The sequence below is a fragment of the Scyliorhinus torazame genome, chromosome 8 (assembly GCF_047496885.1).
Source record: "Scyliorhinus torazame isolate Kashiwa2021f chromosome 8, sScyTor2.1, whole genome shotgun sequence".
Classification (NCBI taxonomy): Eukaryota; Metazoa; Chordata; class Chondrichthyes; order Carcharhiniformes; family Scyliorhinidae; genus Scyliorhinus; species Scyliorhinus torazame.
This window is the reverse complement of record NC_092714.1, coordinates 231,921,254-231,936,645: the sequence shown is the minus strand read 5'-3', so window position 1 is coordinate 231,936,645 and position 15,392 is coordinate 231,921,254.

The window sequence follows — 15,392 nt, the reverse complement described above, 5'->3', positions numbered from 1 at the left end:
GGAGAGGAGCTGCAGAAGGTGGAAGAAAGTAATAAAGAGCTGAGAGCTAAATGGAGGACCTGGAGAACAGGTCACAGTGGCAGAATCTGTGGATCGCGGGTCTGTCCGAGGAGCTGGAGGGCGACGGAGTACGTCTTGGAGATGTTCGCTAAGCTGTTGGGGTAGGAGAGAATACCTCCCTCTTTGAGTTGGATTGGGCTCATTGGTCGCCCCGGCCAAACCTAAAGGCAAATGAGCCACTGAGAGCTGTGGTAGTCTGTTTCCACAGCTATCAGATGAAGGAGAAGGTGCTGAGATGGGTCAAGCAAAATCGAGAGGTGAGGTGGGATGGTAGTGGCATTCATATATACCAGGAAGTCATGGTGGAGCTAGCAAGACGGTGAATGGTCTTTAACAGGGCGAAGGCAACACTTTACAAGAGTAATGTGCAGTTCAGGGTGGTATACCCAGTGAAGTTGAATGTTATGCAAGGATTTAAGGGCGGCACATTGGCACAGTGGTTAGCACTGCTGCCTCACAGTGCCAAGGATTCAGGTTCAATTCCAGCCTTGGGTGACTGTGTGGAGTTTATATGTTCTCCCCATGTTTGCATGGGTTTCCTCTGGGTGCTCCGGTTTCCTCCCACAGTTCAAAGATGTGCAGGTTAGGTGGATTGGACATGCTAAATTTCCCCTAGTATCCAAAAGGTTAGGTGGGATTACTGGGTTATGGGGATCGGGTGGGGGTTCTTTCAAAGGGTCAGTGCAGACTTGTTTGGCTGAATGTCCCCCTTCTGCACTGTAATAATAATAATAATAATGTAGGAATTCTTCATAGAATTTACAGAGGCCATTTGGCCCATCGAGTCTGCATCTATGATTCTATGTCTATACTTTGAGGCGGCGGAGGAGGCGGAGGCATTCGTGAGGGCCCAAGGATTGGGCCCGAAGGGAGTTTGGACTTTGTTTTCGTATGTGATGGTTGGGAGGAGATGGTTTGGGTTTATCATGATTGGTTGTTTAGAAGGGTTGGGGTGTTTTTTTTTTCTGTTGGTTTTTGTACTAGGTATGTGAGGGAAGGGGGCTCTGGCGGGGGCCACCTCACTAGTAAACATGAGTTGGCTGGAGATCGGGAGTGAGGTGGGTAAAGTGGGGTACGGCCAGCCAAACCTGCGTGGACAGGTTTTGATGGGCCTGGAGGTGTGAATGTGGGGGGGTGGGGGTGGGGGGGGGGGGGGGGGAGTCGATGGTGCTAAGGTGCTGGCAGCGTTTATGAAGAAGATGGGGGAGCAGACCCGTGCAGGTTCTTACACCCACGGGGTAGAAGGTATTCCTTTTTTTCCGTCAGTGCATAATGTGTAGTCAAGGTTTGACTTCTTTATTCTGGGGAGGTTGTTGCAGTTGGGTGTGAGGAAAGTGGAATACTCGGTGATTGTCATTTCGGATCATGCTCCACATTTGTTGGATGTGGTCTTGGCGAAGGGGTCTGCACAGAGGCCGGCGTGGTTTGGATGTGAGGCTGCGTACGGATCCGAGTTTTTGTGCGAGGATGGGAGGGATGACTGATGATTATGTGGGGTTCAATAAGAATGTGGAGGTCTTGCCATTGGGGGTTTAGAAGGTGCTGAAGGTGGTGGTAAGGGGAGAGAGCATCGATATAAGGCACAGGTGGATAGGGAGCTCAAGAGAGGAGTGGCAGCGGCGGGTAGATGAAATCTTGGAAGTTGATGGGAAGTATGCAAAAGATCCCACTCTGGAGCTTTTGGTCAGTAGAAAGGTTTGACCTTTTGCCTACAGGGAAAGCGGTATGTCAGTTGAGGCCGGCGAAGGGGGAAGTATGTGAATATGGGGAGAAGGCCAGTCACTTGTTGGTGGGACAGTTCCGTCAGCAGGCAGCCTCACGAGAGATTGTTGAGGTCCTGGATGGGGCGAGGGGGGTTGCTGGTGGTGCCTGAGCTGGTGAACAAGGCATTTGAGGAGTTTTATAAACGGTTGTACACATCGGAGCCCCCGGAGATGAGTCAGATATGAGGGATTTCTTTGGGGGGCTGGAGTGTTTTAAAATAGGAGAGGAGGAGAGGGCATGGTTGGAGGAGTGAGGATTGAGGCGGGTGTACGTACGAATGAGCTAAACTCGAGATATTTTCAGCTGCATAGGAGAACAGGGTAGGGGTGTCCATGTTCCCCTCTCTTGTTTGGTGCTTCAGAAAGGGCGACAATCAGGGGTTTGGCTCTTCCAAATCTTTTGCATTACTATTGGGTGGCGAATGCTGGGGTAGGTAGCCAGAGGCAATGTGGGTGTGGAGGTTCAGAGGGCGAAAGGGAAGATGCAAACGGGAAAAGCACCGGGGCCAGATGGGTTCCTGGTGGAGATATTTGAGCATGCGGTGGCTAAGACGCTGCCCCCTGAGATGATGGGACAGGCATCTATTTCACTTTTGTAAGAAAATGATAAGGACTCGATGGAGTATGGGCCGTATCGGCCAATATCCCTGCTAAAGTGGATGCCAAGATTCTTGCCAAGGTGTTGGTGCTTAGGTTGGAAGAGTACCTTCCACATGTGATAGGGGAGGACTAGACGAAGTTTGTAAATGGTAGGCAATTGTTGAATGTGCGGTGCTTGTTAAACATGGTGCTCTCCCCATCGGAAGGGGGGGGAAGCTGGAGGTGGCGGTGACGTTGGATTCGGGCAAGGAGTTTGATCGAGTAGAGTTATTTGTTTGCGGTGTTGGAGCAGTTTGGGATTGTGCCTAAGTTTGTGGTATGGGTCAAATTGCTGTATAAGGAACCAAAGACGGATGTTCGTATGAATGAGCTTAACTCGAGATATTTTCAGCTGCATAGGGGAACAGGGTAGGGGTGTCCCATGTTCCCCTTTCTTGTTTGTGCTGGCGATACAGCCCTTCGCCATTGCGCTGAAGGTTCGGATAAGTGGAGGCGGATAGCGAGGGGGTGAGGGGGGGGTGAGGCTGAGGGGATAGAGCAAAAAGAGTCCCTGTCTGCCGATGACGTTTTATTGTATATTTCTAACCCGGGTCCTATGCTGGGGGATATAATGGGCTGGTCAAGGTGTTTGGGGCTTTTATGAGATATAAACTGAATTTGGAAAAGAGCAAGTGTTTTTTTGGTTTCTTCTCCGTGGGCAGGAGATGGCTTGGGGAGATTATTGTTTCTTGTGGCGACTACTCACTTCAGGTAATTGGGGGTGCAGGTAGCTCGAGATTGGGTTTGGCTCTGTAAGTTGAATTTTACAAGCTTGGTGGGTAGGGTCAGGCAGATTTGTTGAGATGGGACACCTTCCCCCTATCATTGACAGGTCAGATTCAGGTGGTAAAGATGAATATCTTGCCACGCTTTTTAATTTTATTCCAGAGTTTACTGGTCTTTCTGCCGAAGGCATTTTTTATGGGGTTGGGACCATTGATTTTGTTGTTTGTCTGGGCAGGTAAGGTAGCGATGATTTGGAAGACGGTGTTTCAGAAAGGGCGACAGTAAGGGGGTTTGGCTCTTCCAAATCTTTTGCATTACTATTGGGCGGCGAATGCTGGGGTAGGTAGCTGGAGGCAATGTGGTTGAGAATGGAAACGCTCTTGTAGTGGGTCGGGGTTGCGGGCACTAGCAATGGCACTGTTCCCCGTTTGCCTCAGGGAAATACTCGGGTAGTCCGATGGTGGTGGACATGCTGAAGATCTGGAGGCAATTTCGGCAGCATTTTAAGTTGGGAGCGGGGTTGAGGTTGTTGCCAGTCTGAGAGATTCAAGTGTTTGAGCCAGCGAAGCTGGATGCGAGGTTTCAGGGGTGGGAGGAGCAGGGGAGTGATGGAAATGAAGGACTTATTTTGGAAGGCCGGTTTGCGAGTTTGGTGGAGTAGGGATTCCACGGTGGGAGGCCTCTAGATGTATACAGGTATGGGACTTTGTAAAAAAGTTCTGGTGACTCTGCCCTCCTCGTTATTGGAGGGGGTATTGTCGGTGATGGAGTTGAGAGGGGGTCATCTTGGCGATTTACAAGAAGATTTTAGAGGAGGATATGGCGTTGCAGGAGGAGGTTAAGGCCAAGTGGGAGGAGCTGTGGGTGGCACTGGAGGAGAGGTTGTACTGTGAGGTGCTACAGAGGCCGAATGCCTCAACCTCATTTGCGAGGCTGGGGTTAATACAGTTAGTGTTGGTGCACAGAGGTCAAGGATGAGCCGGCTGTTTGAGGGGGTGGAGGATACTTGCGAGTGGTATGGGAGAGGTCAGGCCAACCATGTGCATTGGTTCAGGTCCTGCCCAAAGTTGAAGAAATTTTGGAGGTCTTTTTTCAGAATCATGTTGCCGATCCTGCACGTTAATTTGCAGTCTTGTCTCCTTGGGGCAAATTTGGGCTGAGGGATTTGCCAGACCTGCAGATGGGAGTGTTAGCAGATGTTTTAGCCTTTGCCTCGCTGATTGCTTGCAGGCGAGTCCTGTTGGGGTGAAGGTCAACTTCTCTGCCCTGTGCCTCAGTGCCTTGGGCAAAAAAAGAGGGTCTGATTAAAGGTCATTTACCTGAAATGTTAACTTTGACTCTCCATAGATGGTGCCTGACCTGGTGAATGTTTCCAACACTTTAGGCTGAATTTTCCGTGGAGTGGCAATCACCATTGGATTGACACTTCCCTCCTTTTGACTTCCTCAGTCTAGAGCTGCACATTTCTCCCTCCAACCTGGTCCTGCTGAGAAATATACAGCGTATCTGCTCCTACAGTCCTTCAATGTAGCACAGGATTGTTGGGGGTAGTGAAGCCCTGCCCCCTTTTTACGGCATTAGCTGCCGTATTCTGTAGATTTGAATGTGCCAGACATTAGGACAAGCTGGGAGAGAAGGTAAGCAAGCATGTAAGGTAAGGGTGTGACAGGGTAGGATTGGTGTCGGCAGGGGAGGGGTAGTCAGGTGGTGGGTTGGGGATGTTAGCCGATTGGGGAATAGTAGGTTAGGTTGGGGGCAGATGGGTGGTCAGGGGGCAGTTGGAGGGTGGTGGTTTAGTCAGGGGTCAGGTGGACTAGAGTAGGGTTGGGGAGGTTGGGGATGGAGGGGCAAGTTGGGGGCTGTGGGTAGTTGGGTGGGCATGGGGTGCGGAGGGATAAGTCAGGGGCTGGAAGGGTAATTGGAGTATCAGGGTGTACACTGGGGCTGGTGGGGATGAGAGGTTTTGGTGACGGTGGGGAATTGTAGTTGGTATTTAGTGGTGGGGGGGGTGGGAGAGGTTAGTTCCGGGGGCGGGGGTGAAGTGGGGGGGATAGCCAAGGGGATTTGGGATTGTCAGTACCATAATTACCCAAGTGTTAGAATTGGTTTCAATCTTTATAACTCTTCCTGGGTAACTATTCTTCTAAAAGAGTCGGAACCATCCAAAGCCTCCTCAGAGTTTTGGAGGGTCCCAATATGCGTTAATTGCCCAATGGAGGTTGAATTTACCCAGGCAATTCCCATGCAGTCCTTGCATGGTGATCTCCAAGGGATGCCCCGGCACATCTTCTGGGGTACCAGTGGAGTACAACCCTCCAGAGATCAGAAGACCTAGGTCTTTCTTGTTTATTACAAAGAAAAGAGCAATTTGATTCACAGAGATAGAGACAGTCAGTTTCTTTCCTCATTCTAATTTGATTTAAAAAAAAGTCATGTTGTTTTTTAAAAGCAAACATGACGCTGAGGGAAATATATTGGTAAGGGTGGAGGGAAATTAACTGACATAGAGGGGATTCCATCCTTTTGGGGTGAATGATTGCAAGTGATTTGAACTGGATATAGAGTTAAAGGGAGATGAATGACAAGTGGAAAGGTTGAATTCAGTGGTTAATGATATAGTTCAAAGGACAAGTGGCAGTGATGTGAGTAAGTAAAGCAATGATAGGAAGGTAAAAGGACAGAGGACAAAATTGTATTTAGGGATGAGGAAGGCACAGTTAATTGGGAACGAAGATGGAAAGTCAGCTAGTCACATTTTTCCCACAACCCTCACCCTAAATACAATCTATATTAACTGCAGCGGACATAAAATCAACACAGAAAATCAGTTACAAATTCACTCTGAGCATGTTTTACGCTGCTGGCACAGAACATTTTTACCCTCCTTATGTTTGTCAAATTTATATTATGTATTTCTATATTTGTAATACCACAATTGGCAGAGGTTGAAATTGCATTGTAACAATTTTAAATTAGGCAGTTTCCAGTAAAATATTGACATAGTTGTTTAGAAGCTAAAATTAAGGCTGCATTTGATTGAGAGTGGCATCAAGGGGCACTAGCAAAGCTGGAGTCAATGGGGGTAAATTCTCCACTGGTTGGAGTCATACCTGGCACAAAGTAAGATGGTTGTGATTATTGGTGGTCAGTCAACTCAATTCCAGGACATCACTGCAATTGTTCCGGAGGGTAGTGTCCTAGGCCCAACCATCTTCAGCTGCTTCTTCAATGACCTTCTTTCCATCATAAGGTCAGAAGTGAGGATGTTTGCTGATGATTGCACCATGTTCAGCACCATTTGTGATTCCTCAGATACTGAAGTATCCATGTCTAGATGCAACAAGACCTGGACAATACCCAAGTGAAAAGTAACATTCACGCCAAACAAATGCCAGACAATGACAAGCCCCAATGAGACAGAATCTAACCATAGCCCCTTGACTTTCAATGGCAGTACCATCACTGAATCCCCCACTATCAACATCCTGGGGGTTACCATTGACTAGAAGCGGAATTAGACTATCAATATAAATACAATGGCTACAAGAGAATGTCAGAATCCTGCAGCAAGTAACTCACCTCCTGACTGCCAACCCTATCCACCATTTACAAGGCACAAGTCAGGAGTGCGATGGAATACTCCTTCACTTGCCTGGATGAGTGCAGCTCCAACAATACTCAAGAATCTTGACACCATCCAGGACAAAGCAGCATGCTTGATTGGCACCCCTTCCAAAAGCATTCACTCCCTCCACTGACGCACAGTAACAGCAGTGTGTACCATCTACAAGGTGCAGTGCAGGAACTCACCAAGGCTCCTTTTGACACCACCTTCAAAATTCAAAACCATTGCCCTCTAGAAGGACAAGGGCAGCAGACAGATGGGAACACCACCATCTGGAAGTTCCCCTCCAAGCTACTCACCATCCTGACTTGGAAATATATCTCAGTTCCTTCACTGTCACTGGGTCAAATTCCTGGAAGTAGGTTCCCAAAAGCACTGTCGGTGCACCTGCACCACATGGACTGTAGTGGTTGAAGAAGGCAACTCACCACTACCTTCTCAAGGGCATATCCCGGTGCCCGGGATAATTTCCTGGTACAGTATGTAATGGAACCTACAAGGGAACAAGCGGTCCTAGATCTGGTCCTGTGTAATGAGGCAGAATTGATTAATGATCTCATAGTTCGGGATCCTCTTGGAAGGAGCGACCACAATATGGTGGAATTTAAAATACAGTTGGAGGATGACAAGGTAAAATCAAACACTAGTGTTTTGTGCTTAAACAAAGGCGATTACAATGGGATGAGAGAAGAACTAGCTAAGGTAGACTGGGAGCAAAGACTTCATGGTGAAGCAGTTGAGGAACAGTGGAGAACCTTCCGAGCGATCTTTCACAGTGTTCAGAAAAGGTTCATACCGACAAAAAAGAAAGACGGTAGAAAGGGGAAAAATCGATCGTGGATATCTAAGGAGGTGAGGGAGAGTATCAAATTGAAGGGAAAAACATACAAAGTGGCAAAGATTAGTGGGAGACTAGAGGACTGGGAAGTCTTTAGGGGACAACAGAAAGCTACTAAAAAAGCCATAAAGAAGAGTAAGGTAGACATGAAAGTAAACTGGCTCAGAACATAAAAGCAGATAGTAAAAGCTTCTACAAATATATAAGACAAAAAAAGAGTGGCTAAGGTAAATATTGGTCCTTTGGAAGATGAGAAGGGAGATTTAATAATAGGAGACGGGGAAATGGCTGAGGAGCTGAACAGGTTTTTTGGGGTCAGTCTTCACAGTGGAGGACACAAATAACATGAAATGAAATGAATGAAATGAAAATCGCTTATTGTCACGAGTAGGCTTCAATGAAGTTACTGTGAAAAGCCCCTAGTCACCACATTCCGGTGCCTGTTCGGGGAGGCTGGTACGGGAATCGAACCGTGCTGCTGGCCTGCCTTGGTCTGCTCTAAAAGCCAGCGATTTAGCCCAGTGAGCTAAACCAGCTAAACACGCCAGTGACTGATGGAAATAAAGATATGATAGGTGAGGACCTTGAGATGATCGTAATCACTAAGGAGGCAGTATTGGGCAAGCTAATGGGGCTAAAGGTAGACAAGTCTCCTGGCCCTGATGGGATGCATCCCAGAGTGTTAAAAGAGATGGCTAGGGAAATTGTAAACGCACTAGTGATAATTTATCAAAATTCACTAGACTCTGGGGTGGTCCCAGAGGATTGTAAAGTAGCAAACGTGACACCACTGTTTAAAAAAGGAGGTCGGCAGAAAGCGGGTAATTATAGGCCAGTAAGCTTAACTTCGGTTGTAGGGAAAATGCTGGAATCTATCATTAAGGCGGAAATAGCGGGGCACCTGGAGGGAAATTGTCCCATTGGGCAGACGCAGCATGGGTTCACAAAGGGTAGGTCGTGTCTGACTAATTTGGTAGAATTTTTTGAGGACGTTACCAGTGCAGTAGATAATGGGGAGCCAATGGATGTTGTATACCTGGATTTCCAGAAAGCTTTCGACAAGGTGCCACACAAAAGGTTGCTGCATAAACTAAAGATGCATGGCATTGAGGGTAAAGTGGTAGCACGGGTAAAGGATTGGTTAACTAACAGAAAGCAGAGAGTGGGGATAAATGGGTGTTTCTCTGGTTGGCAACCTGTAACTAGTGGGGTCCCTCAAGGATCAGTGTTGGGCCCGCAGTTGTTCACAATTTACATAGACGATTTGGAGTTGGGGACCAAGTGCAATGTATCAAAGTTTGCAGATGACACTAAGATGAGTGGTAAAGCAAAAAGTGCGGAGGATACCGGAAGTCTGCAGAAGGATTTGGATAGGTTAGGTGAATGGGCTAGGGTCTGGCAGATGGAATTCAATGTTGCCAAGTGTGAGGCTATCCATTTTGGGAGGAATAACAGCAGAATGGATTATTATTTAAACGGTAAGATGTTAAAACATGCTGCTGTGCAGAGGGACCTGGGTGTGCTGGTGCACGAGTCGCAAAAAGTTGGTGTGCAGGTGCAACAGGTGATTAAGAAGGCTAATCGAGTTTTGTCTTTCATTGCTAGAGGGATGGAGTTCAAGACTAGTGAGGTTATGCTGCAATTGTATAGGGTGTTGGTGAGGCCGCATCTGGAGTATTGTGTTCAGTTTTGGTCTCCTTACCTGAGAAAGGACATATTGGCACTGGAGGGAGTGCAGAGGAGATTCACTAGGTTGATCCCAGAGTTGAGGGGATTAGATTATGACGAGAGGTTGAGTAGACTGGGACTGTACTCATTGGAGTTTAGAAGGATGCGGGGGGGATCTTATTGAGACATATAAAATTATGAAGGGAATAGATAGGATAGATGCGGGCAGGTTGTTTCCACTGGTCGGGGAAAGCAGAACGAGGGGGCATAGCCTCAAAATAAGGGGAGGTAGATTTAGGACGGAGTGTAGGAGGAACATCTTCACCCAAAGGGTTGTGAATCTTTGGAATTCCTTGCCCAGTGAAGCAGTTGAGGCTCCTTCTTTAAACATTTTTAAGAAAAAGATAGATGCCTTCCTAAAGAATAAAGGGATTCGGGGATATGGTGTACGGGCCGGAGAGTGGAGCTGAGTCCACAAAGATCAGCCATGATCTCATTAAATGGCGGAGCAGGCTCGAGGGGCCAGATGGCCTACTCCTGTTCCTAGTTCTTATGTTCTTATTTAGGGATGGGCAAAGAATGCTGGCCAAACCTGCAATGCCAGATTCCTTGAATGAATCTTTAAAAAAAATCACAATTATAAGGACCAGGGCCGGGATTCTTCCCTACTCGGCGGGGCGCGGGGTTCCCGCGGGATGGAGTGGCGGGAACCACTCACCGGAGTTTCTCCGCACCTTTAGGGGCCAAGCCCTCACCTTGAGGGGCTAGGCCCGCGCCAGAGTGGTTGGCGCGCTGCCGGCCGGCGGGAAAGGCCTTTGGCGCCACGCCAGCCGGGGCGAAAGGGACTGCGCCGGCCGGCGGAAGTCCGCACTTGCGCGGGAGCATCAGCGGCTGCTGACGTCATCCCCGCGCATGCGCAGGGGGGTTGTCACTTCCGCATCGGCCATCGCGGAGGCTATGGCCAAGGCGGAAGGAAAAGAGTGCCCCGATCACGGGCCAGGCCACCGTGGGGGCACCCCCTGGGGTCAGATCATCCCGGCCCCCCCCAGGACCCCGGAGCCCGTCCGTACCGCCAGTCCCGCCGGTAAGGTAGGTGGTTTGAATCACGCTGGCGGGACTGGCATGACAGCAGCGGGACTTCAGTCCATCGCGGGCCGGAGAATCGCCAGGGTGGGCCCGTCGACCGGCGCGGCATGATTCCCGCCCCCGCCGAATTTTCGGTGCCGGAGAATTCGGATCAACCAGTATGCATTCTGTTCAGTAGTTACTGAATCAGACGCAAAATCAGGAGAGATGCAAAACAGGCTATAAAGTTGTCATCTCATGTTTTAGTATTACCCCAAGTTAAAATCTTTGTAAATGTATGGTGAGTTCTTCTTAATTAAATTAATGCTCCTTCTAGTTTGCATCCTAGTGGCAGAAGGATATAAAATGGTTGGCTGCTGGATAGCCTTGTAAATTTTCTAGGATGTGAGTAATTCATTATCTTCTTCCGCGGGAACAGAGGATGTGCTGTCACTGCCTGTGCTATCTTCTACTATAAATTCTGCCCACCAAGTCTCTGTTTTGCATAGATCATTCCAGTGGGATGTCTGGATGGCGTGGATGATAAGAGTTGTTTCAAGGTGCAGTTCCCTACCTGTGGCACCTCCTCCAATCCCCCTGTGGCTCTGCACTCCCTGAGCATTTCCCATCATGTGCTTTGGTTTGTGGAAGGCACACAAGCCTTTCAGTGAGGATGTTGAAGCTTGTATTAGAATCCTGTCAACATGGTCTTCCAGAACATAATCAAACAACAGATACTGGAGCACAAGTCTCTGTGGCATCAGTTATACCAGTCCTAAGAATAGATTTCGCCAAACGTTTATGGTTGTTCCCGCCAGCCGGATCTTCCGGCCACGCTCATGGCGACATCGCACTGCAGGTTCCCTGGCAGCGAAGGGCGCGAATAATGGGAAAATCCATTGACAGTGGCAGGACCGGAAGATTTTGTTGCTGGCCAATGATGGGCCATCTCCATCACCACAAAACATTCTGTTGGGCGGGAGGGCAGAAAATCCCATGTTTGGGAATATTTAAGGGGGAGGCGCTCCCATGCAGATCTGGAGGTATCGTAACCCACCCAGGCATGTGTAGATTACAAGTTTATAAAGCAGTCAATGATCATTTCACAGATATCGGTAGTGGATATTGGGATAACTCTTTTCTGCTCTTCTGTGACGACGTCCATTTGCTCCTCATCATTTGTACTGGGCATTTCTGCCTCTTTACAATCCCCATCTAATTCTATACATTCTGCTGACATGGGTGACCTTTACAGATTTCAGGTCAGCCTTAGATATTCTCTTGCAGTAGTGTGACTGATTCCTCCCTGAAGCCAGCCTGATACCTTCATACTGTTATGATCCTTGGACAGACCCCCAAGTTGTTGGAGAGACCCGGTCGGGGGCAAATAACATTTTGTTTAAAGCAAAGTTTGAGATTCGAGACACTTACTCAGTGGATAAATCCACAGGATTCTACAGGGTTAGAACAAACAAAAATACACGTTACTATACAAGGTCAGAAAGATAAAAAATTTACATCATCCAACTATTGCTCTATGAGGTACATATGAATTAACAGGTAAACTGTGGCCAATTACACGACACTGCAGAATAAATGGAAGATGCAATCAAGACAGTGTCCGTGGGTCTTTCAACAACCCACCCAGATGTCCATGACATTGTGAGTCAACTATTATCACTGAATCTCCGCATCTTTCACGAGGGATTTCAATCACTTCTTTCAAATATCTAACCTTGGAATTCTCTCCAAATGTCACTGCAACGTAGATGGCATCAACAACAGTCCACCTCGCAGGGTTTCGACATCGATATCCCATTCTTCTGGATTCTCGAGTCTACTCTCAGGCATTAACTCAGAAGCAGTTTCGCCCTGCAGCCATGCCAAGCAGAACACTACTGCTCCAAAGGAGTACCTTTGTCCAAATGGCCTGCAGCATGGAGTCACCAACCTATGGCTGCCATCTTGGATCTCCAGGGCCTCTTCTGAGCCCTTTCAATTACCAGGGCTTCTCCCGGGCCCACTTCACTTGAAGTCTGCTACCCGCAGTCCTCTCTCTAATTGGAACCTCTTTCTTTGCTCCACGCTTTTGTTACATTATCTTTTTTTTAAATTTAAGAGTACCCAATGGTCTTTTCCAATTAAGGGGCAATTTAGCGTGGCCAATCCACCTACCCTGCATCTTTGGGTTTTATGGGGGTGAAACCCACGCAGACACGGGGAGAATGTGCAAACTCCACACGGATAGTGACCCAATGCCGGGATTCGAACCCAGGTCCTCAGCGCCGTAGGCAGCAATGCTACCCACTGCGCCACCATGCTGCCCTTTTGTTACATTATCTTAACTGGGATCTATCTTGGTCTCTCATCTGAAACTTCCTTTTGGGACCTCTCCCTGTCCACCATCTGGGACACTTACCGGCTATGGCATTCCATTCCTGGTCACCTGATTCAGGCTTTTGTGCCAAAAAAAGTTTAAAATACCGATTTACAAAAATGAGGCTTGCTCCCAGTCTGCACTTGTGCAAAGCTCTAAGACCCATCGGGCGTTGAAGGTCCCAACCTCTGTTGTCAACTTTGAGCCAAGTATAAATTTCATAATACTACCCAACGTTTAGATGTTAATCCAGGGTGCATGAGAACAAAACCCTGTTATAATTATTGGCAACATTTGATATTGTTCTTTGTACTTACTTTGTTTCTAGGGTGTCTTTCGGCTCCTCTGGGTCTTAAAGATCCAGCTTTCAATGCACCACTTCAGCATGAGCAGCAGCAGTCTGGGCTGGTTTGCAAAGAGGCAATAGCAAGGGCACAAACAAAGTGGCACTGGTGGGAGTTTGAATGCTGTCATTCTCAGAGGGTTCAGCAGGTTGCTGCTCAATGGAATCACTAGCACACTTCAGGGGCAGTATTTCAGCACTTCCAGTAATCTCTTGGAACACAGGTGGGTGGACTGCTGCAAGAGGTCTACATGTCCATTTGCACATTATGATTCACAGTTGTGAAGTCAGTAATCTGAGTCAGTCAGACTCAATAGTCTGGCAGTAAGAATGGATCTCGGGAACTCCAGAGTGCTGTATCATGGGTGGTTCACAAGTGCTGTCATGGATTTGTCCGCGGTGGAAATTATGGATTGCAAGCTTTGATTGCCGTCCTGTGCCAAGTTGCAGTCAGACTCTTCCACACTTCCTGACAGTGAAAACAGCCTCACACTGCACCGGGTTTGTCTGAATGCGTGCTCCTCAGCCTCCTGCTATTCTTACAAACCCAGCTGATTTTAATATTGGACAAGTTAGACCGCAGAGTGAAATGTGGCTTAAAAGCAAATTACTGCAGAAGCTGGAATTTGAAGCAAAAACAGAAAATACTGGACAATCTCACCCGAATCATTTCCTATAGCGCAGACACCGAATGTGTGTGGATGTATAAATGTACATGCTCATGGACCCGAATCACTGCATGAGGGCCAAGTGCTTGACATTGCACGTTTTATTACTATTTTTCTCAGGTAGGGGTTAATAAATGAGCTCTTTCTTTGACTCCAGAACACTTTGATTGCCGTGCTCCTTACTGCTCAGAGCTAAAATATATTCTGATTTAGGAAAGGCAGAGCCTCGTGAAAAAGAAACTTAAACATTTGTTGTGACCAACTGAGATTGAACATTGACGTACTGAATATTTTGCCATGTTCAGACATTCTGATGACAGTTTCCAGTTTCAATAAATAGTTGAAATCCACATTGTTAATCTGAACTTTGAAAATGCCAACATGTTAATGGTAAAGCTAAATCTGAATTCCTCAGTGCATATAAGTTAGTTTTTAACAAAACTGCATAGAAGTAATAATAAATGAGAATGTACTCGAAGGAGGGATGCTTATATGGACTTTTGTTTCTCCCAGAATCCATACAAGTTTTTCAGAAAACTAAAAATAAAAGCACTCTAGAATCTTTATTATTTTTGTGTGAATTCAGAACTTTACTCAAAAATGCTGTAGGATATGAGTGTGAGTAAACACTCATCTGAAATTGCTCTTTCCTGTTTAAAATAAGTTGGTTATTGTCTCTGGTAAAAAAATGAAAGAGGGAAGCATTTCAGACAATTACACTCAAGAGCTTTTATGGAATCCCTACAGTGTAGGAGGAGTCCATTTGGCCCATTGACTCTGCAACGACATTCCAAAAGAGCACCCTACCTAGGCCCATTCTCCCACCCAACCCTCATAACCCCACCTAACCTGCGCATCCCTGGACACTAAGGGGCAATTTAGCATGGCCAATCCACCTAACCTGCACATCTTTGCACTGTGGGAGGAAACCGGAGCACCCGGAGGAAACCCAAGCAGACACGGGAAGAACCTGCAAATTCCACACAGTGATCCAAGGCCGGAATTGAATCTGTGTCCCTGGTGCTGTGAGACAGCAGTGCTAATCACTGTGCCACCCCTCCATAATTTCAGAGCTTATATTTATGGCTACATTTTAGCGACCACAGCTATACAATATACAATCTAAAATGTATTCACTTTTGTAATTGTGGTGAAAATGTTTAGTCTAACACGTTTTAAGTAAACTTCAAACGAAAAGCTGCACCATAATTTGGGAATTTTTTTTGGGGCAATTTAGCATGGCCAATCCACCTACCCTGCACATCTTTTGGTTGAGGGGTGAGACACATGCAGACACGGGGAGAATGTGGAAAATCCACACGGACAGTGACCCTGGGCCGGGTTCGAAGCTGGGTCCTTGGCACCGTGAGGCAGCAGTGCTAACCACTGCATCGCCTTGCTGCCCCCATAATTTGGAAAATTGACTGTGGCATAATACTGTGTGCTATGTTTTATTTGTTGGTTTTATTTATTTGAAGCTTTGCAAGGAGAAAGTTGCATTTATTGTGTTTCTCAGAATTCCAAAGCAATGAATTAATCCACAATGAATTACTTAAAGTTATATGTAGTGTAAATAATTTTTGAACAATAACAAAACTGTGAATTAGTGATTATTTCATT